General features: G+C 38.3%; 1 protein-coding gene across 2 annotated transcripts in view; it reads left to right on the top strand.

Moving 5' to 3' along the window:
• BMPR1B (bone morphogenetic protein receptor type 1B) overlaps window positions 1–26,659 on the top strand; it is a 180,176-nt gene that overhangs the window by 60,084 nt on the left and 93,433 nt on the right. The window contains exon 3 of one of the 2 annotated variants that reach the window (XM_066317929.1): window positions 14,350–14,443. The exons of the other annotated variant lie outside the window; for it this stretch is intronic. The gene's annotated coding sequence lies outside the window, so the exon portion shown is untranslated. The remainder of the gene's footprint in view (window positions 1–14,349; window positions 14,444–26,659) is intronic. 2 annotated transcript variants of the gene reach the window in all.

Raw genomic sequence — 26,659 nt, 5'->3', positions numbered from 1 at the left:
GAGCAAGAGCATGCCTGTAAACAGGAATATGGTGGAGAGTTAATAATGGACCTCTAGAAGGGCTCACTGTACATTCAGTCTTCCCACCTCATCTCTTCTTCTAAGCTAGGAGGCGATTCCCTCTGGCCACATTCATAAACAGTGAGTTCATGTATAATCATATATTTTACACGCAGTCGTTAATGTGCAAGGAGTATTTTTTTATCACCAAATAAATAGCATTTGGTTCTGTAGTTCAAGTGTATTGTTAATTACTCTGGGTAGATTCAATGTTCTGTGAGGTTGGACCCTTAAACAGTGCTTGGGTGAAAACTGTTCTTAGGCACGTAAAACCTTTATGACAGCATGGCCCATCCGTGTAGTAGAGCAGTGATTGTTGAGAGAGTGGCTTTTTTCATGTCGTAGTTCTTCAGATGTGACAGACATCATGGATGGGCATATTTAAGAAAATAATGTAAATTAGGAATTAAAGTTGTCTGTTTTCCATCACCTTCATGAACATGTTTAGGAGTAGTATTCTCCAATTTAGTAGTCCCTCTGAAACGATGCTGCCACTTCCTGCTGCTCCTCCTCCGACTGAAAGCACAAAAGGTAAAGATTACGGGTTGAGGTAAGAACAATTTACTGGAAACAGCAATGAGATATGAATACAAACAACAGTAAGTAACAGCATGAATATCAAGTAGCAGCAGCAATATGAATAACAAAGGTATGATATACAAGGAAATGATTTACACGTAAAATAAGCCAAAAATGGACCATTTTTCCCATCATGCTTTTTCTTCCCTTCTCCCTGGAAGTGAGAGTCCCTTACTTCTGCCCCTGAGAATGAGGTGAGGTGGTATCAAATAACATCCCAGCCTTAGCCATGCTTCCCTCCTGGCTACTGGGAAAAAATTAACTCTGTCCTGGCCAAAACTAGGACAGAGCAAAAGCTGATAGTTGTTACAGTGCAGGATTCATGAAACTGCAGCCAACTTGAAAAATCAAAATGTGATTTTACTTTGAGTTGCCTACATAAAAGATAAATTCTTTAAGCTGAATAGAATTCACTTTGATGAGTATTAGAATGGCTCATAATGCAAGGATTAATGAAATACGATAGTTTCATTGTGATTTTTGGCACTTGTGTAGAGTTTCAAATTAGCATTGTGAAGGAGGAGAAAAAAAATTTGCTGTTTTGTGGTTCATTTAAATGTATTCCTTCTGGCCTTTGAAATACTAATTTTTTCAGGTATGTTTGATTAAAATAATTTCACAGTCACCACTGACAGCACTGTGAGATTATCTGCCTGGCACATATAAATAAAAGTGAAATCAGTCCTGCTGTTAAAAATGTCACTTATACTTGCCAAACCTGACAAGGAAGAGATAGTATGTTAACTAAAGAGATCAGAGTGTATAATCAAGAACAGACTCATCATTTAGATTATGGGGGAGAAGAATCCAGAACCCAGGAAACCCAGAATCACAGGAACCTGAAGTTCAGATTTCACAAAACTTGACTTAAATTTTCATTTTCCAGAAACAGAGCAATGTGTGCAGCCGTGTGCAATTTGCTGCCTGTAGTCTATTTCCCCCAAAATTATTTTGCTGGAATCATAAAACTTTGTTACTTGAAGGAATGTGGAGAATCCTGTGGTCTTTATAAGTGAAGGGACATTTTGTGGTTTTAATATTTCCTCTTCATTTTTTACAAGCCAGTTTTCTTCAGTGATAGTCATTCTCTTCATTCTGTGCTTAATCAGTATCTGAGTTGCTTGTTAAAGAGGCTTTAAACTTTGAAAGTAACTGGTGATATTTTAGTTATGACTAAACTCATAATTTTGAGCTTGGGAGGAAAATTTAAGGAATTATTTTTTAAAGGAAGATTACACTTTAATTACAGTTTGTAATGCAGGTGGAATTAAAACTTTTGAACATATGCTGCACTGAATTTCTAGAATGGAGTTTGCCTTTATAGACTTCTATCCATATTCTAACCTAATTTCTTAAATGGATTTATATTAGGTCCATAGATGATTCCACATTGTGTATGTATATGTGTATCTAAACACTTTCAAGGGTGATTGCTTTCTTTTGCTGGCTTAGGGGAAGATGTGCAAAAACACAAGGACCTGGTTTCTGGGCACCAGAGTGCTCTTCCATGGCAGCAACTCCTTTTCTTCTGTTAGCATATATTCCTACAGGAATAAATACAAAGAAATACATGTACTCCTGGAGGAATACATGGATGAATGTGTCATCTAAATTTAAAGTGTTGAAAATTATCTCTGTTAATTAATGACTTCACACATTTGCTCTCCCGCTGAAAGTCTGCAACAAATCATGCTGCCCTTCTGCCTTTTCTCCCCCACTATCAGCATTTTTCCAGGTGTTTGTTCATATGGACAGCTTTTAAACCTGCATGAAACATTAGGAAACAGTGTCATCTATGAAAAATAAAACTGAAATCATTAACAGGATCAATTTGCCTTTACTGCTCAGTCATTTAATCCTGTAAATACTGGCATTATGGACTAGATTTTTCAGTGAAAAAGAAATGCCGCTTGATTTATTTTCACTGTAAGAACTCATCATCCTCTGCATTATTGTTAAACCAGCTCTTTGTGATAACAGATCTCCTAATTTTACCAGGCAATCAAAGATGATGTGATGCAGAGAAGTATCAAAGGGGCAAGGTACCAGTAACAGTTTTTTTGACTCTACAATAAATGTCACACTGGTGCTTAGATTACGTGGTTCAAGTTGTTTACTACAACCTTTTATATGAAATAATTCAACAAGAAGGCATTCTAAACAAGTTATCTATAGGTGTTTCTCCTTTGTGTTAGCTGCCTTGTGCTATAGCTCTGTCTTCTATTGCTTATGGCATTTCTGAATAGGGAAGCACAGTGATATAGCTGAAAGATTATTCTTGAATTACTCTCTGATTAAACAACTAAATTAGTTTTAGATTTTAAAAATGAGTACTGCATATTTTGACTAACTTTGTTTTCAAAGATTGGTGTCTCAAATGAGTGTCAGCTGAGTGAGGAAATGAGAAACATTATTATACTAAACAACCACTAGGGCATTGGCCTGCAGTTCATCAGTTTTAAGAGATGAGGAAGGAATTTTTGTTAAGTGTAATGAGTTATCATGCTGTAAAGTGAGGCAAAAACTATTCCTTATGCTTGACCTCAGGCCACAAAAACTCAGGTAGGCACTGGCATCTTTTCTCACAGTTCACTTAAAAGGTTTTTGACTAGACCTTTAGACCTTTTTAGACCTACTATCTCCTTTACTGAGAATCCTCCTGCTCTAACTTCAGCCTTCCATGATTTCGCAGGTTGTCGTTAGTGACCCAAGTGTTGTCTTAACCCTGCTTTCCTTATTCATTAGTGAAGACCAGCATCCATCCAATCCCTCACAGCATTTGCATGCCTGTAAGAATAATACAGTGTCTTTAAAGTGTAAGAATAACTAAATGTCTTTAATTTCTTTGGATTTCCTAAAAGCACACTGAAGCTATCTTCATCAGTGTCTGCACAGCTGACAGACTTCCCTGCTGTGCAGAGCAGTCTGTGATGAAGACTGAAGACTCAAGCTTAGAATGACCACAATTCCACATACATTGCATTTGAAAATGTGCCAGGCTAGATGACAGATGTTGCTATTCTTGTGTGGTTAATATAGATTTGTCTAAGCTTTAGCTACATCATGAAAACCCTCAGAGGTGCTTATTTTCTTATTTTTCTTGGCTGGAGGAAAGGTAACATTACAGAATGTTATAGAATTTGCAGCTCCAGTCATCTGCTCAGCTCACTCAAAGTTTCATTTATTAAGAGAAGACAAGAAAAATTTCTGTAATATTTTTGTCTTGCCTTAAAGGGGAGTGTAAGCCATCTTTTACAGGGTGTGACACACAATAGTTTATTCCAATATATACATCTTCAGTTAACTTCCTTCTTTAAACTAGGAAATATAATTACTGCCTATACAGATAAAACTTGGTTCTGTGATGTTTTTATAGGATACCTTGAACTTCTTATTTTGGGTGAACTTCAGAAGTTAGGAGAAAAAAAAATCTAGAGTCAGGAAGTAGAAACAGATTCAAAATAATTCAAATTATCTATTTTTAATGGTTAATTTACATATAATACTGGATGCTTCATGCTGGCAGTATGTTTCTGTAATGCAACAGGAGCCTTCAGATGGGTATTGACCACTGAAAAATTGGAAGAAAATTATGGTCATGGTGTACCATATTAGTCTACACTTCCTTGCCAGAGAGACTAAATTCTGAAACAAATCTTTCATAAACAACATTGAAGTCAAATGATTTAAGATCTTTGTGACTAATACTGGAGGTATTCTGTGTGAAAATGGTCAGTAGAGAGGTAGAAAAACAAGTCTACAGTTAGTAGGACTTTGGACAGCTTTGGCTCTGCAAGCCTCACAGGTTTCTTGAACCTATGGGATGAACTTACAATGTACATTTGGCTTTTAGCATCAACTTTTTTCCCTATTTGGCAGGAATAGCCAGGAAAGAAGTCTTCATTTAATTGAAGATAAAATTCCCTTATTCATTATATGGAATAAAAACACAGTGTGCATGAAGACACAGATGGAGATTTTCATAAAGTAATGAAATTTTATATAAGGTGTTTAAGTGTTTGTTGAGGCACAATATGTTAAGGTAGTTTTCAAAAGATTTAAAAATAATCTTGCAGACCTTTAAAGCTATTTTGTGGTTTTAGAACTTTTGGCTTGATTCACTGTATCATAACTGATGTAATGAAAGAAAACAGAATAAGATGCTTTTAAAAATACACAGAATATTTGGAATATTTTTCAGTATTTAAACTGGTTTATAGTTGCAGAAATCCAGGCTTCTGGGCACAATTTGGATTTTAGTGTCTGCTACAATCTTTCAGTTTTATAGTATTACTGGAAATAATTTTTCCTTACTGCTGGATGCATTCCTTTCTTTCCAAATAACTTGAATCTTTCACCTTACTGGTTTTCCTTTTTCAAGTTACTCATTCAGCAGGTTTTTTTTTCTCTAAGTTAGACTAGGTAATTATGAAACTTTGCTATTATTCATCTTGCTAAAAGGCCATTTTGGAGCTGTATTGGTCCATACAGTTCAATTCCCATCCTGTGTCCCATGGAGATTATCTTATATAACTACAACAGCCTTGTAAAATTTATGATAGTGTTGGCTTATTTCAAGTAAGCCTGTTACCTCTGATTAATATTAGTGTAGTTCTAGATTTAGGGCTAGCTAGATTGCATTTTAAGAGGCTGACTTTAGGTGATGTAGTACCAACTGCCTCATTACCAAACTGCAGTTGCTGGCTATGCAAAATGCAAGCAAAAAACCAGCAGTAATAATGCAGTAATAAATTCACATTTTTTCTTTAGCTATTCTTTTACAAACTGCAGGCTGTGATTGAGCTAAACCTTGCACATGTTTAATTTTGGATGTCATGGTTCGTGCCATTGACTTCAGTGATCAAAGTAGGAAAGGGCCTACTAGTTTCCTAGTATGAAAGGACCCAAAAATGCACAGTTGGCATTTACTCCAAAGCTCTCCTGTTCCTGAAAATTTTGTTGAAGGATTTCAGAAACTTAGAAAACATTAGGGTGACCTAAATTAGTGACTAATTCTTCTATATTATGCACACTTCAGCTGTGAGATTTTAATGTAAGTTACTGTTTCTAACACTAGGATGCTGCCTGTGAATTTTAGGAGGTTCTGTTGAAATTTTGTTAAAAAACTAGGCTCTTTTTCTTGAATTTCTGACTAGCACTGCTCTTTCTCCTTTGCTCTCCTCCAGAAGTCATCCTCTGAGTGCTGTCAGACTTGTCCAGCACACTAATTAGGTTCATGGTTTATGTCAACACACCGTCCTTGTATCATTTCATGTCATGATGCTGGTCTTCTGTGCTGTCACCTGTGCAGTAACCCCTGTGCATGTGCAATGCCAAAAAACCGCATGGTTGTAAACGCAGCCTTCACTGGCAGCCATAGTTGTGTTGTCCTCCTCTCACTCTTGTTTACATGTCTTCTTTTGCTTCTTTTTATGTGGCATGGTAGTAATGGGGTATGGTGAAATGATGCTGTAGAATTATTTACAGAAGTACAGGAATGTGCATGTTTCATTAAAATTATGGGCTTCTCCTCAAAATTTTAAAATTTAAGATAATTCTCTGTTTTAAAGGTGTAGATGTCCAAGAAGAAGTTTTTGACATTATGCTGCACATAAAGCTATGATAAATACTTCAATTTCTTGCTGAGTTTTATGAAACCACTCTGGTTTCTGTTTTTTGCAGGGATTTATTTGCAGCAGCTTAAAGGTTTGATGGAACGATATTATGAAACTGTCATGTCCATGATTGAGGATAAGAGCTATGTGTAGGAGCTTTATGACTGAGAAACTTGTAATGAGCAAATTAGTTACACTTTGCATGTGGCACTTCACCAAGGCTTAGCAATTACCCATGTCATCCAAATGTATTTTCGTTTAAATACAGAAAGTTTCTGTGGCATCAGTGACAGGCTTCTAAACCAAGGTTTTATAAACAGTGTCCATTTAAACAAAGCTTCAATAGCCGTGTGTTTCTAATGATCATCTTAGTTTTTCAAGCTACACAGTAAAGATAAATAAGTAGTATGAAAGGAGAGCCTTAACAATGTGCACAAGGTACTAAAAGCACTTTCAAGAGCTGCTGTTGATGAAAATAGTGGAAGGAAAGCAGAAAGACTTAACATGTCTTTCAATATAGATGCAGGAGATGAAGTTTCTCTTTTGTTTCAAAGTTACTATTAAAACTTTTTCGACTTGGCAGAGCTGCAAAAGGATGAATAAGCACAGCCACAACCTCAGTGGTAACCTCAAAGGTGTGCAGGGATGCTGGCCATGGGATTATGCCAGGCTGTGCAGCTAATCACAGGCTTGATGGCCCTGTAAGTCTTGGAACAGACTGGGATTTATGTATAAATATTGTCCTGACAAGGAGAATTTCATGGTCATAAGTTTTTTTAAAAAGAAACTGATTTTAAGATAAACTCCTGTAGCTCTTAGTGTTAATGCAGTTATGATATGGCTCACATGTTAATGGGGCAAACCTCCCAGTTATGCCATCCAATGTATTGATGAAAGGCAGGACATTTATCTGCCTTTGTGGTGCCTGCTCACAGTGTACACTGAGGGCGTGCAGCAAATACACATTTGTTTGTGCTGATCTTGCCATCTTCTTTTCAATTTCCCTTATTTTTCTGTTTCAAGCTATCCATATCATAACAGCCCAGTCTCTCAGTGGGTTTAGAGAGATGTAATTCTGTTTTATGTTTTTTCTGATTTGTAAACTTTAAAACTTTTATTTACTGCAGAGCAGGATTGTGAGTTCCTGCCACCAGTGATGTCTCATGCTTACTGTCATAGTGTGAATAATTATTACATATGAATTCAGATACCTAATACCTGGCCACTGACAGAAGTTTTGAGACACAGCATTAATATTTATTCTTCATCCTTCTGTGAGTGCTTATACAATCTTAATGCCGTTGTGTGATTCACACTTTATTCCATTTGAAGAATTTGTTGTATAGAAAACATCTTTGCAGAAGTTTTTCACATCCACATTTCCTGGGAATGAAATTCTATAATCATAGCTGGATGTGCCACTGTAAAGGGAGCTGAAACAAAAGTGCTTCCTCCTTTCCTCCTCCTTCTCTCCTCCCTCTTTTTTCCACCTGTTCGCAAAAAAGCTGTAATTTTTTCTTTTTTTTCTTTTTTTTTATATGAGCCTCATAGTTACCCTTCTGTGCAGGAAAGGCCTGCAGCATCTGTAAAGCTGGCAGCAGGATGGTATTTCCAGGCAGGAGGGGTGGGCAGCCCGTCCATGGCTTTGTCTGAGCAGCTGAGAACTTCATCTGAGTCGTGCCGCGGTGTACATTGACACTGACCTGTGCCATCGGCAAGGAAAGCCCTGAGCAAGTGTTGTGGCCAGTATTTATAGACAGCTACGCAGCAGTTCGGGAGGGAAAGACACAGAGGGAGTGCAAGAAAAACCTTGGCTGAAATGAGGGCAGTTTTATTTCAGGTTTCTGTTATTTAGGCAACATTAAATAAAAGCACCGCGCCTCCGTCACCTCTCTGAATTGTAGCAGTCCTGTTTCACATGATCACCAGGTGGATACTACAGATTTAAAACAAGACATTTGAGGGCGAGTAATGAGTTTCGTGTCACTTTTACCTCCAGCGTCCCAACCACCTCATTGCCCTTCGAGGATGCTGCACCCAGAGCTTGGTGTTGTGACTGAAGGGTGGTCTGCCTTTGTGTAAAGACGTTCTGCATGTGGGGAGTTTGCATACAGTTACAGGGGAGTGGTGTGTAGTTTCTTCATTTAGCAACATGCTTGAAAAGGTCAGTCAGCACACCGACTTCACACTCTGCTTCCGCTACTGAGAGTAGCGTGGGTCATTTAAAATACTGTCTCATAGTAAGGTCTAAGTTGTGGCTTAAAAGTTCTGTTTCTTGGTCTATAGCTGGTTTTATGCATGGCAAGACTGCTGCCCTATGTGCACTGCTTTTAGCAGCTGAAAACAAGGAAAAAAGTTTGGCTCACTCTTTTGCCTTTTGTTGTATTAGCAATCAGAGTCAATACTCAGTCTTTCTCTGAGGAGCAGGACAGTAGTTAATGGATGTTCTTATGCACTGCAGTTTAAAAAATGAATAATTTTTTAAAAGGTGGGGAGTTGAGTGGGTTATTAGGAGAGAAAAATTCCCCTTCCTCCGTGAATTGGTCAAGGTGACATAGAACATGCACCCCTGCAGGATATTCCCTGATAACAGAGGGGAAATGATTGTTTACAGCAAACTGTTATAACCAAAGTGAGAGAGGTTCTTCCTCTCCTAGCTTCACACAAGCAGGTCCCTACAGCTTTTGAAAAATGAACCTTTTTCCATTACTCACAGTATCTTTTTCAACAGCCTCCTCAATACATACAGGCTGGTGAGCTCATTAGTCTTCTTTGTCTGCATATTCTAGGGTGTAATTTTAAAAGCCAGGTTACCTAAAAAGGGGATAATTCTTCTAAAACTCCCTCCTGGCAGCAACATGTGAAATCTGTACAATTCAACATTGATGTTTACTATGGTTAGTTCAGAGAAGATTAATGTGTTGCTTAAAGAACACAGCGTTTCCCTGAATGAAATTTATCAGTTGACAGCCCTGGAATTACTTCTTTAAGTTAAGAAAATATAGACTTTGGCACTGGTTGAAGATTTTTGGGGGTGAGTGGGAGGGTGGCTTGCAACTTCAGAGGGTGTTAGACACATACTGAATACGTGTTGAAAACAAAAGTCTGTTGAAATAACTTTAAGCTTGAGGCTCAGACTAACAAATAAAAGGAAATGCAAGACAGAGCTGACGTTAGATCCTTAGCTGTACTTGTTAACACCACAGTTTTGCACGCATGGGGTGCATAACATAAGCACCTATCCACCATGTAAGGTTTAGCAATGACAAGAACTGTGGTCTTTTCCAGGTAAGTAAAGCAGTCTATACAAGAACCTATAGAAAACCATATCTGTATTTAAAGATCATGATGGTTATTATTTCCTAGGCGTATCACTTAGTTCACATTTTGGTTAGACGCTGTTATCACTAGAAACATTTTTAAAAATACATTGGGAAATGCAACAGGGGAGACAGAAATCTACATTAAATTGATAATTAACACTAATAAAACTTATCTCCTGAGAAATCCTCTCATTACAGAGCTATGCCAGTACATGGACATTGAAAAAACTAAAAAACCCAAAGAATCCACTGCCTTATAACTAATGAATTTCATAGCACTGTCATCTCTCTTTGAGGTTTATAAATAAATTATAAATGCAAGATGAAACCTCCTATTTTTTTCCTCTTCCTTACCCAAATTTGTCTGTGCTTCTGTTTGAAGGTTACATGGATGTTCTTTGTCTAGCACTTTGGCCAAAATGCAACTAATAAGGAATAAGAGAAAGTAAAGTTACTGAAAATCGACTTAGCAGAGTGTATTTGGACACAGCAGATTATAAGGCATCAATCCATATCCTCAGAGTTTCAGTTTTGTGACTGTACATCCCGAGATGGTCGCAGCCTGGACAAGTTTTACTTTACTGGATTTTACTACTACTGTTACTTTAGCTATTGTAGGCACAGAATTGATGCGCCATTGCTGAACCTGCATGGTCCTTACAGAGCATTAATTGTTCTCCAGTAGCTGAGATACTCTGTGTACACATAATCACCCTGGGTAAATGTGTCTTGCCTGTTGGCAACAGGAAATAAAGGTCTCTCCTTTAAAAGCAGGGACCATAAACTGCAAGTGTGAACAGTATTGCAGAGTAGCCAATGCAGCATGGTGTCCCTCTGACCTTACAGTGAGATTGGTGGTTTGCTTACCCATATAATTTAGTAAAATACTTTGTGTTTTGCAAATCTAAGCGACATTCAAGGAGAGATGTGGAGAAAGTGTCAGGACTTTAGATATAGACTTTAGACTATAGGTATTACTGCTCCAGGGAAGGAAATAGCCTCTGAGCTGAATTCGACCTTTTCACGAGGATGTTGATATAACCATGTATGAGCTCTGTAGGTAATTTTTGTTCTTTGTGATGGAGTTTTCTTGACCCTTCCTAAGCCCCACAGAGAGATGCTTTAATGGCACATTAACCTACTGATCAGTGAACTCTGTGCTAATGGGTCACGCTGGAGGCAGAGATTTTCTCTCTGATTGCCGGGATTATCCATGGAAAGTCCAATTAACTGCTGGGGCTGGGGTGAGAAAAGTCACACGCTGCCTCTTCAGCATTGTGTCTGCAGGAGTTGTAACAGCCTTGGGTGTTGCAGGGGTAATGTTGGGGCTTTTTGACTGCTGTGGACATGCCTGGGAGGGCTGTCAGTGGTTACCTGCTAGGATGGGAGGAACTCCCAGGGTGAGTGACGCTGTAGTCATCTTCCAGAGGTTTTAAAAGACAGATGGCTAGGAAAGCTTCATGGCAAAGGACAGTAGGGTGAACACTTTTTACTATCCCCCTTCCCCCTTTAGTAAGTGGAGCAGGAGCATAGACATAAAAATACAGTAGTGGCCATGGCTGTGTTTCTTCATAACCATGTTGTGTTTGGCGTGGGATGTGGCTTATCTTTGTTTTTTTAATGTCAAAAGTCTGCCTGCCCCTTTCTAAGTTGTCCTGGATCTTGAAACTCATTGTACAATTTTAGCTTTAGGAAATGCATTTCCGGGGATGGTATAAAGCAGGATGCTTTCTTTCATGTCGTGCTGCCTTGCTATTAATCTTGCTCTCATGTTCTATTTGAGGAGTCCCCAGCAGAACTCAGTAACCAGGCTGACACAAAAGCACTGCTTTCATAGGGGAAATGAGAACATGGCACAGTCCGAAAAAAAAAAAAAAAAAAAAAAAGTTATGCAAATGTAAAGGTACCTTCATAAGGTGCATGCCCTGGTTGAAGGTAGTCTTCTGGAGTCCTTAAACTGCACAAATGACAGTGCACAAATCTTTGGGGGGTTTGTGGATTTATCAGGTTGGGGAGAGGGCTGAGCATGTTTTCTGACATTATTCCTAATGATTGTGTGCCAGTATAGGAACTTAGCTCGTAACACATCAATTTTGAAGAAAATGTATTTTGGAAAGCTGTCTTGGATCTGGGAATGCTGTTATAGTTTGGATCAGAATCACAAAGACCATTACATTATCAGCCAGTACCTGATGCAGAGAGCACATATATGAATTGCGAGGGGTTCAAGTCGAATCTCCTGAGTTTATCTGATTCAGGTCAGTGATGTGGGGCTCCATTTCCCATGCTGAGCACTTCAAGTCTCTCCACCTGTGGCTGTTTCTCTTTGTATGTCTGCTGAGGTGTTTATTGAACGGGGGACTCTGACCTGGATTTCCATTGGAAGTGGCACTTCCAGTGTCTGGGCTATTGACTTATTCTGTGTTTTGTGATCTGTCTTAAAAAATACTAATTTCCATGTGAAAATTCTACAATTCAGAGCAGCATGTTGGGTATTCTTTGTTTCTTTCTGGGATTTTTGAGGAAATCCTTTTGATATATCTTGGTTTCAAGAGATTGAAGAGTAAAATCTATGTTTGGGTTTGGGGTTTTTTTTGTTTGTTTTCTTTGGGTTTGTTTGTTTGGGAGTTTTTGTTTGTTTTTTTAATATTCCTTTCCATTCAGACATCATCTGAGCAAAACTCTTTCCTAGTAATAAACATGGAAGTATTTCAAGCTGGTATCCTCTGCACTGTTTTGTCTGTTTTTAAATATCTGTATTCCCATGCAGAAATGGGAAAATCAGCATAAATTGACTTTCTATGCCAGTGTTGCCTCAGTTGTGATAATTTTCAGTGTCAGAAGAGTGGCACCTTGCATTTTTCTGTATCATAGCTTGCTGATGATGACTTTGGGAGCTCTTCATGTTTTGTAATAAACTTGAGAGCGAATTTAAAAAAGGCAAAACTGTGCTTATGCAACCAAGGAGACCATTCATGTTTTGGGAGTCAGTGCTCGCTTCCTCTTTAAGAGAGCCGCTCTTTGGCTGCCATGTCTCACACAAATGATTTTGCATTCTCTATTCCTTACCACATTTAAATTTACGGATAGCCATGTTATTTTCCTAACCTGAAAAACCTTCCTAATCAGAACTTTTGAACCCTGCCTGCAGGTGCTCTTCTACAGTGATGTTACTGGCACACTGCCGTGAATTTTTAAAAACTGAGCTGGCATGAGTATTGGATTTTTCAGTTTGATTTGTGTTTGCAAATCATTACCAAGTGCTGCTTTGTATTGAATTTCACCTATCACTGTGAAGCACCTTGGTTAAAGTGGTTACATTGACCATGTAATGTATGGATATCATGAGAGTATTTAACATCCAAGAGGAACACTACCCAGCCTGAGGGCAAGTGCACATTCAATAGCACGTACATTTCCAGAACACTGTATTTGTGGGCACCAAGTCTCTTGATCACTGACCTTTATCTTTTTCCCTTATGCATAGAGGAAGTCCACTTTTATTTGAGCAAGACTTAGTTGCTTAACCGGTGCTTATTTAGGCAAACCAAGAATGCAGGGAATTATGTGTGGTTGCTTGTTAATACTGGTTTAGAAATAGTATTTGCAGTGTGAACGGTCCTTTCAAGTTTATCTTAGTCTTTGACATGATATGAGAGTACTTAGAGCATAAGAAAACTCAAGTTTTCATGCCTTTTTTTTTTTTTTTTTTTTTTTTGTGTGTGTATGTGTGTGTATACTACTGCTGCCACTTCCAATTTCTTGAAGTTTTTAATATATTTGTGTGGAAAAAAAAATAATGCCATCACTTCTCTGTGATTAATAGTTAAAACTACTAAATACTGGTTGTCTCGGACAGGTTTTGAAATCTGATCTACGTTGAAATTCTCTTACTTTAGGAATTACAAATGCATAGAACCTCTTTGACTATACAGAAAGAAGGGTTTGGGAAAAAAGCTGGAGCTTTTAAATGTGCTTTTTAGTTAAGATGACGTCTTTCATGTTGGAAAACAGAGGCAGACTTTAACATGGAGGACCTCAACAAAATAGCAATGCTTCAGACAGTGGTCATGAAGGGGAAAGACCAGGGAACTACTGTGTTCTAAAATGCAGATTGAAAGTTTTCAGCCTGTTGTTCGTGTGTCAAACTGACACTCAAGAAAGCATTTCTTGCAGCAGAGAACAAAATACTCTGATTTTTCTTTATCCTTGTGGCTTACATTGTTCCTTGGCTCACAGGCTATATGTTCCAAATCTCTCACTTAAGGTCAGAATACCCCTAACACTTTGCACTATGTGCCAGGGCACTGAAGTGGGACCATGGTTTCTATAAAAATTGAAATAAGCCAGTGAATCATAGTTATTTACTGTATTTCATCCCACCTCAGAAAGCATAAGTATAAAGTGTGATTTTTAATTAACAAGCACATTGTCCCAGTGCTTTGACTTGGAAAATTACATATCAGTATCTAGAGAGATTAGCTGACCATTCATTTCTCCCTACAAGCAATAAATAATATCCTTCAACTTCCCAGGAATGTTTTTCTGCTTACTTTTAGCAGCATAGGTACATATGAAATCTTAATGATGAAGGTAAAAAAACTGAAGAGTGATAATTGAGTAAAACCATGCCATTTGCAAAGTAAAACAAAAGCCCCAACCCTTTCCAACACTGCATCTCCTTCGTTTCATCACTACAGTGGCTCATGATGACTACAGTGGCTCAAGCGTTGCCTACTAACCTTGAAATGTATCTTTGTGTTTATTGTCAGGACCTTGCTGGCAAATTGAGCCTGACAATGAGATGGTGAATGCAGGGGGAAGCAGGGTGACCTGGGACACACAGTTCTGCTAAAACCTTTCAAGGTCCATAGAGTGCCTTTTCCTTTCCAGCGAATCAAATTACCAACTGGGCAGCTCCTTCACTTAGCTAATCATTAATGTGGGACCCGTGAATTATGGAGCTTGTAACCCTTTCTCTTGCTAATTAATTTTTTTGTGTGTGCTAAAATACTCTTTCTCTTGGTGCTGTGAGAGCCTTTAGCAGGGGCAAGTGCCCTGAGCCTGCTCTGGGTTGTCCCAGAGCCCTGCTGTCACCTGGGCTTGGAGGAAACCAATTCTGCTGGCACCTGCTCGTGGCCAGCAATCCTGGGAGTGGTCCGTGGTGGGTGCAGTTGGTGGGCAGCTCGTTTCAGCCCTATCAGCTGCCCCAGGGTCCTGGTGCCTGCAGAGGTGAGTGTGTGAGGTGAGATTCTAAGCTGTGCCTTTCACTTGGGATGATTTTAACTTAGAATAACTCCTTTCTCCTCGTGCTGCAAAGTGCAGGTCTTGTAAGTCTGATGCATGTGTAGTGTTGTAGTTCTGGTTGCTTTAGTAGACCTGTGGCTGTCAGCTATCCTGTGCCAGTAAGAGTGAGGCCAGCTTAAATTCCAGCTGAAGTTGGTCTCTGTTTCTTCACACTGCTTGTCTCCTCCACACATTGTGCACAAGGTCACCGTGGGTTTGAGAGTAGCACTTACACCATGTTTTCTCAGGATAACAGAATGGATATGAAAGGGTTATTCTTGCATGTATGGCATAAGGATTTTGCTTTATTTTGTACCAGTTAGAAAACAAGATGTTTCTTATTTCCTTATAGTAGCACAGGCATTGAATGCAGGTACTGATTCCATTTCTGAAGCCACCAAGAGCAGCTGTGCATCTTTCACAAGGCAAAGAGTTTTTCTGCAGCCTTTTTCAACATTTGAAGGGAAGGGAATCTCATACCTGCTAGATGTGACTGGAAAAGGATTCTATATCAAATAGTCGCTTCCCCAGTTTTCAACAAGTCCATCTAGGATGGTGTGCAATGGGGGATTTGTTTGTGAAGTGTATATATGATTAGCAAATTACTCTGCACAAATGCTGTCATCCCTCAGAGATCCAAAAATCTGTCTTCCAAAATACTTCTGCTTTCCATAGTACAAAAATAAATGGTGATGACTTTTTATCTGCTCTATAGTGGTATGAAAAAATGAGCTGGATTTTACTCTGGTTTGTTGATTGTCAACAAAATTGTTAATTACTTTCTAATGTGAGCCAGAGAGCATGCAGCATGACTTCAGGTGTGGTTTGTAAAGCAGGGTGTTTGAAGAACTTCTTGTTGTTTCATTTGTTTTAAACTTGTAGATTAAGAAAATGTACTTTGTAAGACAAATTGTGATTTTTCATTGCATCCCTTTAGCCAAACCACTTCTCATCCTATACTTGCTCTACCAGGTCTTATTTCTCTCATGGAGTTTTTTTTTAGTTTTTCTGACAGTTACCAGGGTCCTTACTTTTTCTACCTTCAGAGCCCTTTAGAATAAAGTAATATCTGACACTTAAATGGCAATTTGCATCCTGAGAAGATTTTGAAAATCTCCATTAATGCGTCCTTCTTGAGGCAAATAGCAACGTGCATGTTTTTAAGATGAAAGCTGAGTGTGCTCACTTATTCTAAGCATGCAAGGAACTGGTACTATTTAATCTCAGAGTAAGTGACTTGAGCATGTAATTAACTTTCAGCTCAAAGGATATGAATGATTGGAAATTAATTATAAAAAAGAAGCATGAACTGTAGTGTCATTACTCCACTTGCACTGAGTCAATACTTTATGAAACACGCCAGGGAGGAGGGACTGACTCTTGGTCCTGAGGCTGGGCTACGCATCTAAGAGATGTCTCAATAATATAACATTGAAATAAGCAGTATTTGCCATAAGCCATCTGCCTTGAATGAAGTAAAAATATCTCTTTTCAGTGCAGGTTTTCCATGAAATGCAGGGCATGATGTAAATGACAGAAAGGTTTGCTTTTAGCAGAAAGTCCACTGAAGGCAGCTGTGAAACTAACAGCAAGACAGCAGATCAAGGGATGAGTGTTCATGATGCAGTTCAGTGTGAAGAAGCCACTGAAACCCTTGGTTGATTTCCAGGAGCAGTAATTTAACAGTTCAAAATGATGCAAGGCATATCATGTCTTTGTTTAACAGACTTTTTCTTACCAAAGTACTAAGAAAGATGAATAGTTAAAAAAAATAAGCTCTGATGAATGAATTAAGAATGCAGTTTAAATCAGGCTTGACAGCAAATCATGATGTGGACATAATTTTGAGAACCTTCCTTAAATAATCCTGATGATGGTGGGTGTGCATAATGCAGTTCATTATTGGCCAAAAAGAGGAGATTTTAGCATTAGGTGAATTTGTTAAACCATGTTTGGTGTTTATCTACAAAGTATTGTTAACCTGTATGCCCAGCTAGAGAATATTGTATGCATAGACATAGTATATCAAAAAAGTTCAACATCTAAACATGAGAGCTGTTTTATGCCTTTTTCTAAGCTGAAGCATAGCCACAGTGAAAAAATACAAATACTGGACATCTTCCTGAAAGGAAAAGAAAAAAAATCGTAATGAGACTAATCAAGTTAGTTAATCTAAATAATAATGAATGTCAACATCAGTGAAAGTTCATGCTTATTAAAAATTAATAAGTACATGCTATGTGAAAATATTATCTGGTGTATGCACTCACAATTACGTTTCTCTTTGACAAGGGGAGGTTCTACTCCATATTGCAGAAATCATGTTGGTTGGGGGATTTCAGTGGCATTGGTCATGGAGGAGGATATTATTCCGTATTAGTATGACTGATCAAATTTGAGGCCCTGGTGGTTAGCTTTAAAACACTGAGTTGCACAGGTCCTCAAAAGATTTATGAGAAATACTTACATTTCAGTTGTTGACAATCTCATGCTTACCTTATTTATTGGCCCTGTCATCTCCATGCTTTTGGAAATATCACCTCTAATTGTTCTGAATAATTGCAGCAACTCCTGCTGGCAAGCCCAGACCTGATATACTGGGAGCTTTCCCATTGATGACGTCAGCCAACAAACCATTTGTGTCTTTAGCAGATGTTTTTCATTTCTTTTTCACGTGGGATTTACCTAGTCTATTCTTTTCCTCCAGTAAAGGCCTGCCACCTCTTCCAGGCTGTTTACCATCAGAAACTATGTGGACTGGGTTACTGGCACCAAACTTAGATGGGTTTTACTTAGCTGCAATGTTGATGTATTTTGTATTTTACGAATTCACTTCTTCTCCTCTCTTTTTCTGTTTTTCAGAAGTTTCACATTTCATATTTTCAGCCTTCTAATGTAATTAAAAAAAATCCTCTACATTGTCTGCCTTTAGTCAGTCAATCTGATGATGTTGTCTGGCTTTGGTCTTACCCTGTTACCATCTTGAAGCAGTGACTTTTACTTCCACTTGATTTTAATACCTAGAGTGCTCTGCTCTTTACTTGCTTACAGTCTGTATAATTTTACAAATTTCTGATTGCTTCCTCACTATTCCTTGCAGGGTTATTTGGTTTTTTAAATTTAATTTTATACTATATGCTACAAAGGCTTTGGTTCTCATTGAAAGGCAAAACAGAACCAAAAAAAAGCTTAACAAAAGTGAAATATATTACCAGATGAATGGCACTACAATGGAAAACAGTAACAACACCACACCCCCCCCAGTAAACATTGCTTATAATATGTACTTTAAATATTTTTATTCTTGGGGTGATGTGTCATCTAAGTAGGAACAAATAGTATCAGTTTCTTTTGAGAAGATGGATCTGAATAAGTTAAAAAATTCGCTTTACATGGGACTTCATAAGTTGAACTTTTTGATTCACTGTTCTTTGGTGTATGGGTGTGTTGTTAACAAATTGATATTTTTGTCAGTGTACAACATGGACATATACATTCAAAGTGTTTCTAAAGGTTTCAAGCTAGACTGTGATGCACAGCAGCAATGTCTTCCCTCTCTTTCCTTCCTTCTAAAAAATTAATCCCTCCTTCTAAAAAAAAAGGTGCTAGCAAGGAGACTTCAGTTATCACAGGATCCCTGAGTGGCCAAAGAAGAGGCCACAATGCTTTATAAAGTGCAGCAAATAAAACGGTGTGCATTTTCTCAGTCTTTCTGCAGGGAAGGAAAAGTACTAAAATCAGTGCACTGTCCTTCAGTCACAGGGTTTGTTGGACATCTTTATAAAATGCACATCTACAAAGTCCTGGATGTGGGCTCTTAATTCCCTGTATCTTCTGCTATCAACAAGGCTGAAAAAGTCTCTCTACATCCTTTCAAGATATTAACCTTACATACCCAATGGCAGAAATGCTTCTTGCCTCTTTCATCTAGGCTGGCTGTTAGCATTTTGTGCTGTATTGTAGATATTCTGTGTCTTAATGAAAAACCTCTGAAAGGTGTTTATTTTTCATCCAGGAGAGCTTTGTTTGTAAGATAGATGTGCTTTGTTCTTCTGTCTTGGAATAAATAGAGAGATGGATAAGTAAATGAAGGTATTTCAGTGGCCCAAACTATATAAATCCTAAATATATGTACTCTATCAGCTTTTTTACTGGATAACAGCCTTCTCCTATTTTGCTTATTATCCTTAATTGTCCTGATCTGGCAGTTCTGTCCTGTGACTTTTGAAGCTGTGTGGCTTTTTGTTTCTTGACTCAAGTTGAAAGTAAATTCTATCTTGCCACTTCTGTTATGCTCAGGTCTCATCCTAATCAAGAGTTAAAATTCTCTGCGCATGATGCCCTATACTGATATATTCCTTAATATGGTACAGTTTCAGTATCTACACTATTTAATTGTATTAGCTACAACTAAAGCTGCAAATTATACACTTCTGCCTCATCACTTGTTTCTCAGTATTAGGTCACCAAGATGTTTGCACTGATACAATTAACAGTTTACAGCCATTCTTTCTTTTGGAAGGTTCCAGTTATAATCATCTCCAGGCTCCAATTTGTGCTGTACATAGCCATCTATGTGGGTTTTTGTACCCATTCCAACCACCTGGGTCCCATTACTCCCATTTGGTTCCCATTGCACTGTCTTCTTGTCTGTATTATGGAATTTATTTTAATTTTTGAACATTTATTATAAATGATCTTGTATGGTCTGTACGTGAAAAAAAAATTAAAAGTACCACCCCATTTTCTAAAAGTATAATTTATTTTCTGCATAATTCTTACTTACTTGTTGTAATATCAGTCAGTATCAAAGGAACTCAGTATCAAAGTGTAAGAATGCACCTTGACAGAGTTTCACCACAGAGTAAAGAATGTGTTTAAAATACCAGTTTCTAAAATCCCCATAACTTTTTTTACACAGTCATAGAAAAATGCTGAAAGAGATCTCCCAGGGTCATCTGGCTGTATCCCAAGGCGGGGTCCTTACATACTTAAGCCACTCTACAGAGACAGTTTTTTTGCCTTTTGTTGAGTGGATATAACTTTACTGGTGTCTCTAGACCACATGGTATGCAACAACAATTTTTTATTGTGTAGTGATGCCTGATGCTGAGGCTGAATTCGCTGTTCTCTTTCTCACTGGGAATTCTTTGGAATTTATGGGATGCTTTATTCATTTCCTTAAGCTTTTATTTTCATTTTCAAAGCACACATATATGTTTATGCATTTAAATATAAATCTAAATATAAATATTTATGCATTAAAATATATTGGAGCATCTCATAGCTTCAGTGTTTGCATCCTACTGCCCTTCAGAGATTAATAGCAGGTAGACAGGCACAGATTATTACTTGTAAGCAAGGACAGTGATGGTGCTATGCAAAAACATGTAAAGAGCCTTAGACCTTTCTACATGAATCCATAAAGACAGAGAAGAATTTGGACAAGGGAATAAAAGTCTTTTCATTTCTAAGTAATTAGAAATTTTATTGCATTTTAGTCCTGCAGATGAACGGAATCTACCTCCTGTGGCAAAGCAGGGGGTAAATGATATCAGTAGCCAAGCTCCTCATTTCTCCTTTATTTTGCTCCCCAGGGTAATGCCTTCTGCCCCAGCCTCGCTGGTGTTTTCTTTCCCTGATGCCAGAACCTACACATCAGATGCATTAAATAATCTGTGCGTAGAGCATCCAGCCGGAATTGGAGATTTTGTATTGCAGTCATGGATGTCTTTTCCAGGTTCATGGTCACTGATTGATACAGGAAAATCTGCTCATGAATGGGCAGTTACAGCACCCCAGCAGAAACAGGGCTAAACCCCTACTCCATGCCAGCTGTTCTGCTGTTCCATACAGCAACACCAAATGGCTCTATACCTATCTTAGAAGATTGTGCAGGGGATACACAGTGACTGAGTAACTCCAGTACTTTTTGCAAGGTAAGAAAGCTGAGAGCCAGGGAGTGGGTCATTTCCACAAGTCACGTTGTCTGGAGGCAAGTCCTTAAGCTCTTGGCATGTATTTCTTTCTATTATGTGGCTGTTGGGGTCAAGAAAGCAGAGAAAAAATATATGTCTTTCCTTCCTTAAATTGAAAAGGCTTATATGTAGAAAGCTATGCCATAAATTCTAGAATTCTGTGAATTTTTAACTTGGTTGGAAGGTGAAAAGACAAAGGCACAGCTGAAAATGCTAGCTGATTAGTCTTGTGTATAAAATCCATTTAAGGGGCAATAGCAAACTTCTGTATAAAAATTAATTAGAACATAGCACAGTCAGTTGAGATCAAAGAGCATACATTTATTGTGAAATATATGGTTGCTGGAGACAATTCATTTTTAATTTATTAGATTCCATAAATTGTTTTCTGATAGGTTAGGAACAGAGATCTATCAAGCTTATTCACATAATGCTGGCTCTGGCAACTAGCTAAGTGAATTATTGTCTTGAAGTATATGCTTACCCTTTAATGGTAGTAGACACAGCAATGAAAGTACATGGAAGTAGTGCTGGTGTGTTTGTAGGATTACAAAAGCATAGTAGAACAAGTTGACACTAGCAAAATAAAACCTCACGCTTTTCCTGTAAGGAGTGACAGAAAAAGTGATTGTTGTTTTCATCTTACTGATGTGATGTCTGGCATTTCTTCTGAGATGCATATTTGAAAGGGTGGAACCTGAGGGAGCTACATCCAATGCGCTTTCACATTCTTGAAATGTGGATGTGAATTTGTGGTGGAATTCCTCTGTGCTGCTATCTTCTACATTATCCTTAATTTTTTTGCCAGGGACAGAACCAATCTGTCTCCTTCAGAGCATGACCACCCTTTCACCCACCTGGTTTAACTTTGCCTTCAGATTGCTCACATATGGGTAGAATTTGGCCACATCTTGCTGCTGCAGCAGCTGCCCCTGGTAAGAGAAACCCATAAGGCCTTGGTTATCTCTTGCTTTGTAGTGTTGTTTCATAAAATACTGGAAAAACTTTAAAAGTCAGGGGTTTTGCACACCTTTTTCCTTATTTGTTTCTGCTTTCATCCACGATATGATACATGCTGAGCTGAAATCAAGGATGTAAAAATTACAGTGTATATAGAATTAAAACTTCAGTGTCTGTCTGATCAGCTTATGGGCACAGAGGGAGTATGGGAATGAGGAAAGGAAGGTGAGCAGTATTCTCATGTTTGCAAACCCTTGACTTAACTGCATATTTCACCTGCTGTTCTTTCAGTATAACTAGACTTTTTAGTTTGACCTGAGCTCATTTTATCCCAGTGCAAGTTTGGATTCCTAAAAAATAATTATTCTCTGTGGGTGTGGAAACCAATCTTATTTTTTTTCATACTACATTAAAAAAGCAAGCGTTTTTTGTTTTTTTTTTTTTTTCCTGCATCCTGTTGTAATTAATCTTCAAGTACTACTCTTTTTGAATTTCAGAGGTGATCTCATAAAGCAGAACAAGATATTTTAGATTCAGAAGAATCCTAAAACATCTGCTTTGTAAAGAGACCTGATGGCAGAAGGATGGACAGTGCTTATGCATTCTCAGAATACATTACATTTAAGTATCCAGTAAAGGACATATATCAACCTCTTCAAGAAAGCAACAGGATATCTTTGTTCTATTATTGTTTTAATATTTTGGGTCTTTTTAATGTTGTCAAAATATCTGCTGGCAATTTAAATATAATATGTTCACTCCCCTCTCTTTAATTTACAGAAGGAGTGAGATTCTCAAAAAGAAATTTTCTTTTGGGTATGTCCAGGTGTGCACATCTAAATCCTGTGGAAGGTTGAACAACATCAGAGTATTATTTTCTAAAAAAATAAGCTATTGCAAATCAGCAGGCATGAAGCCAAGTTATAATAGAATAATTTATTATAATTTGATGTAGATGGTGGATAGAATGGATAGACTGTAATTGAAGCTAAGTGAATAATTCCAGTAAATAATTTATTCAATGAATTTATCCTGTTTTCCTGCTCAGAGATTGTTTTTACTCCCCCCTCTCCCTTCCCTCCTTACATTTTTATAGCCCCTGGGGTTTTTTTGTCTAACCAGAGGGGTGAGGGCTCTCTTTGTTTCCTTATGTGCTGGGCTGTGCTGGCCATGGTGGCAGTGCTGCTGTTTCATGCCTCTGCATCCCCAGGTGTGCATGGCTGGGACCCCTTGGGGGAACTCTGGTGAGGCTCTGTGTGGGACATGCCCATCACAGCAACAAGGCTTCCAGACATGTGGGCATTCCTTCAGGGCAGGAATTAGTTATGTCATGGGATTTGAGCTTCACAGATGGGTAGAACCTCCTCAGCAAAGACCTGCCCAAGACAGATAACAAAGGGGCTTTCTAGAGGATGACAATCCTGTTTCACTTGGGCTGTTGACATCTTCAGTTTGTGTGTGTGTGTGCACACAGTCGGGGGAAGATTTGGGTTTGGTTTTCCAGGGCTTTCAGAAGAGAGTAGAAATATTTCTGCCACAAAAATTCCTCCCAAGAAAATGTCTCCAGTCCAAGGAATTTGTTTACTGAGCAGGAGCTATGCTCCCAAAGCCTTGTGTGGTTTTGTTTCTATTACTGTATGCACTTGCATCCTGCTGGTTGATTGGGCTGGCCAATATGTGTGCTTATCCTGTCTTATGTCTAGGTTTTTTTTCCCCTAGCTTTTAAAACAGTATTTCTGGAGTTTTGAGCTTTTAATCAAGCTTTGTCTCTCCTCAGCAACCCATCCCTTCTTTGTCAGGAGTTTAGACAAAAAATTATTAGATGCTTGCACATTCAATAGAATTATTTTTTCTTGGTTCCCTCAAAGACCCAAGCTAAGTCCTCCATCTTTCATTTAACATTATACGCAGATTTTTGTAACATTTCATCTTCTTGCTTTGAGTAGTAAAAGTCACAACTAATGTTTCTAATTGATATTTGAAATAGCACTGACTAAAATGAATTGAGCTATGGACATCTCAGAACTATTCTTATTCCAGACAGGCTGCAAACTTAAGTAGTCATCACTTCATAGTGGACTATGCTGATCTCAGATTGCTTAGTTACTGCTCAAGTAAATGAAGCACAGACTGAGACAAAATTCAGCAAAGAGTATGAAATTGTGATGTTTGATTTTGGAGTTCTGAGCCACCAGCCTGGGATGTAGAATGTAGCAAACCTATGTGTAGTGGTAAGCATGTTCTATTGTGGTTTATGGATTTATCGAGTTCATCCTCACAGTTACTAGGTCTGAAGATTTTAGTATCATCATTCTATGATTTAGCATCTGTGTGCTATCTCTATGCCTAGCTTGTTAATGTTTATCATGTTTTAACACAAAAATCCCTTAGACCATAGAATCTACTCTTCCATGACCTGTCTCACTTTCTCCCATAGCTCTAAGACATCACCTGTACCTGTGGAAAAGGGCTTTAACCCTACACTGAATTCTCAGCTCAGGTTTGGAGTGGGACTACACAAGACTGTCCACCTTCTCTGTGCTGCTGTTTGACATTGAGCAAGTACCAGGTTTGATTTCTTAAGGAGGCTTGCATTTTTTCTTCTGACAAAATTGGAATTGTTTGGTTTTGTATAGATAATCCATATATTCTTCAAAGTGACACTATTCCTCTTCAACAACTTCAAAACATTTGACTTTAATATTTATTTCTAAAAGCAAGTTATTTTAATGGTAGAATGTATGAACAATAGTTTAATCTGTTCAGCAGTCTGGTGTATTTTTAAATAGATTTCTATATTAATATTGGAGCAAAGACAGTAATTTCTGGTGCTTTTACAGCTGTGAAAACATGCCTATTGCAAAAAGAGACTAAACTGTACCAAAGGGTGCACTGTGCCAGCAATATTTAATACTTCATTGTAGGTCCACTCTTTAAAACATCTGTCCCTCATTTAGTTTATTTTTAATGCAGAATTTTTAGTGTGGGCAAAAATGTAACTTTTTATAGTAAAATGCTTTCTCTGCTACTGAGAAAATAGCAACTTAGGGTTCTATGAGAAAGAGTATTTTTAATGATTTACAGGATTTGGGTCATTTGCCTTCAACTTCCATAAAACAGTAAGTCATTTTTATTGAAATGAACACATTTCTAAGAACACAAATGTGGTTGATAAAGGAAGTTTCCGTGAAGTAAATATGGAAGCTGGAAAGGGAAAATTGCCCTGTAGCCCCTGTAGTGTGCTGCACATTATGCATAAAAAGGAAATAACTGAGTTACGTGGGCTGAGGCAGGTGAGTGCAACAGGCTCCTGCAGTAAAAAGGAAGAAATAGGAAATGAGCTTTGTGTGAAAGACACAAATCCTGCATTCAGTTTTGGGCCCCTCACTACAAGAAGGACATTGAGGTGCTGGAACCTGTCCAGAGAAGGGCACTGGAGCTGGGGAAGGGTCTGGGGCACAAGTCTTACGTGGAGCAGATGAGGGAGCTAGGAGTGTTTGGCTTGGAGAAGGGGAGGCTCAGGGGAGTCCTTACTGCTGTCCAAAACTCCCTGACATGAGGCTGTGGCCAGGTGGGGATTGGGCTCTTCTCCCAGGTAGTAAGTGATAGGACAAGAGGACACGCCTTCAAGCTGTGCCGGGAGAGGTGTAGGTTGCATGTGGACAAAAATTTCTTCACCAGAAAGGTGGTCAAGCACTGGAATGGGCTGCCCAGGGAAGTGGTGGAATATACATCCCTGAAGGTGTTTAACAAGGTATGGATGTTTTGCTTAGGGACATAGTGCAGTGGTGGCCTTGGCAGTGCTGGATTAATGGCTGGCCACAATGATCCTAGAAGTCTTTTCCAAACTTAATGACTGGCTACAGAAGAGAGCAACATGTGTACAGTGTAATTCTTCCACTCTAGCATGATTTCCACTATCGTTTTCTGGAAGAAAACTCAAGTGAGTGAATCTTCACAGGTTTTTTATGCATGCAAAAAGCAAAAATATCCTTGTCCTTACAGCAGGTTAAAAAAGTCGACACACACAAAAGCAGAAGAAAACACTGTGATTATCATGTACTAAATTAAATTTCCAAATATGTGGCAAGTGCCCATGCCTATCCCATTTAAATATTTATCAGAAATACATCTTAGATTAATTCCTCCCTTTCACAGGTACAAGACCACACAACTTATTTTAGAAAAGGACTTACTTAAATTTTCATCTCTAACAGCACAAAAAATCTATGGTTTGTTTATTTGTTCATCCTGAAGTATTAGTGCTTGGACACCAATCATCTTATTCAGATGACATTTTCCTAGATCAGCCTGCTGGGATTAGTTGGTGGATGGGGATGTTTTATCCTGCAAGGAGGGCAAACAAACACTAGATTTGCTATTTTGATCTATAAAAGAAATCGTTCAGGAAGGGAACTCAGTACTGGGACTCAAGAGCTTAATGGTGAGACTCAGTGACATCTTAGTTACCAGGAGAAGTTTATAGGTCTTGTGTGGAAAGAGCACTTGAAATTATATCCACAGATACATTTAATACAGCTTCCATTAGTTCCAGTCTTATATCTCAGTATAATTTAATTGGTGGAGACTTACACTCTGTCTCTCATGTGAAGGGACTGAAAAAAGGAAAATAATTTGGCTCATAATTTACTTTGCCTCAGCTATACCTTCCTTTACCGACTTTGTACAGGTATATTACTACCTGAAAAAGGATTAAGAAACAGGCTAATCTGGGAACCTCCAAAGAACAGAAAAATGCACTTTTTACCTAGGAAATGCTTTTTAGTTGTGTGTGGTCTTGTTGCACTGGCTGGGTTTTTTCAACACAATTTAACAAGACAGGGAAAAAATCTTTCTG

The sequence above is a fragment of the Sylvia atricapilla genome, chromosome 4 (assembly GCF_009819655.1).
Source record: "Sylvia atricapilla isolate bSylAtr1 chromosome 4, bSylAtr1.pri, whole genome shotgun sequence".
In the NCBI taxonomy this organism is placed as follows: Eukaryota; Metazoa; Chordata; class Aves; order Passeriformes; family Sylviidae; genus Sylvia; species Sylvia atricapilla.
This window is presented reverse-complemented; position numbering and strand designations above follow the sequence as displayed.